Genomic DNA, 1,349 nt, shown 5'->3' on the forward strand with positions numbered 1-1,349 from the left:
TAGTACATCATGAGAAATGCTGGGCTGGAAGAAGCACAAGCTGGAATCAAGATTGCCGGGAGAAATATCAATAACCTCAGATATGCAGATGACACCACCCTTATGGCAGAAAGTGAAGAGGAACTCAAAAGCCTCCTGATGAAAATGAAAGTGGAGAGTGAAAAAGTTGGCTTAAAGCTCAACATTCAGAAAACGAAGATCATGGCATCTGGTCCCATCACTTCATGGCAAATAGATGGGGAAACAGTGGAAACAGTGTCAGACTTTATTTTTGGGGGCTCCAAAATTACTGCAGATGGTGATTGCAGCCATGAAATTAAAAAACGCTTACTCCTTGGAAGGAAAGTTATGACCAACCTAGATAGCATATTGAAAAGCAGAGACATTACTTTGCCAACAGAAGTCCATCTAGTCAAGGCTATGGTTTTTCCAGTGGTCATGTATGGATGTGAAGGTTGGACTGTGAAGAAAGCTGAGCACCGAAGAATCGATGCTTTTGAACTGTGGTGTTGGAGAAGACTCTTGAGAGTCCCTTGGACTGCAAGGAGATCCAACCAGTCCATTCTGAAGGAGATCAGCCCTGGGATTTCTTTGGAAGGAATGATGCTAAAGCTGAAACTCCAGTACTTTGGCCACCTCATGAGATGAGTTGACTCATTGGAAAAGACTCTGATACTGGGAGGGATTGGGGGCAGGAGGAGAAGGGGATGACAGAGGATGAGATGGCTGGATGGCACCACTGACTCGATGGACGTGAGTCTAGGTGAACTCCGGGAGTTGGTGATGGACAGTGAGGCCTGGCGTGCTGGGATTCATGGGGTTGCAAAGAGTCGGACACGACTGAGTGACTGAACTGAACTGAACTGAACTATAAAAAGTAAGATTTAATTTTTAAAAACCACCCATTGCTTTGCATTTGAGTTTTAGTTTTTTGTCTCTTTAGTCTCTTTTATCTTAATAAAGCCCTCCCATCACTTTTTCGTGTCATTAAAATATTAACGATAATTGTAGAATATCCCGTTTCTAGATTTGCCCAATTTTTTCTTTAGATACTGTTTTAACATTTTTCTCTACTTTTTGTGTATGCTGCAAACCAGAATTTAGGTCTAAACCTGGTTTAGATTCAGGTCAATAGCTTGTTTATATTCAGGTTAAATATTTTAAGCAAGAACACTTCATATGTAATTCTATGTGCTTCACATTCCAATACATTAGGAAACACATCATGTCTGTTTGTTGACTAAAAGGGAATGCTAACATTAATCACTGAGTTAGAGTGGTGACACCCAGGTTCCATTATTGCAATGCTATGGTTTACCTTTTTCTTTTTTCCAGCAAATAGTTAATGG

The sequence above is a fragment of the Bison bison genome, unplaced genomic scaffold (genome assembly GCF_000754665.1).
Source record: "Bison bison bison isolate TAMUID 2011002044 unplaced genomic scaffold, Bison_UMD1.0 scf7180017864116, whole genome shotgun sequence".
In the NCBI taxonomy this organism is placed as follows: Eukaryota; Metazoa; Chordata; class Mammalia; order Artiodactyla; family Bovidae; genus Bison; species Bison bison.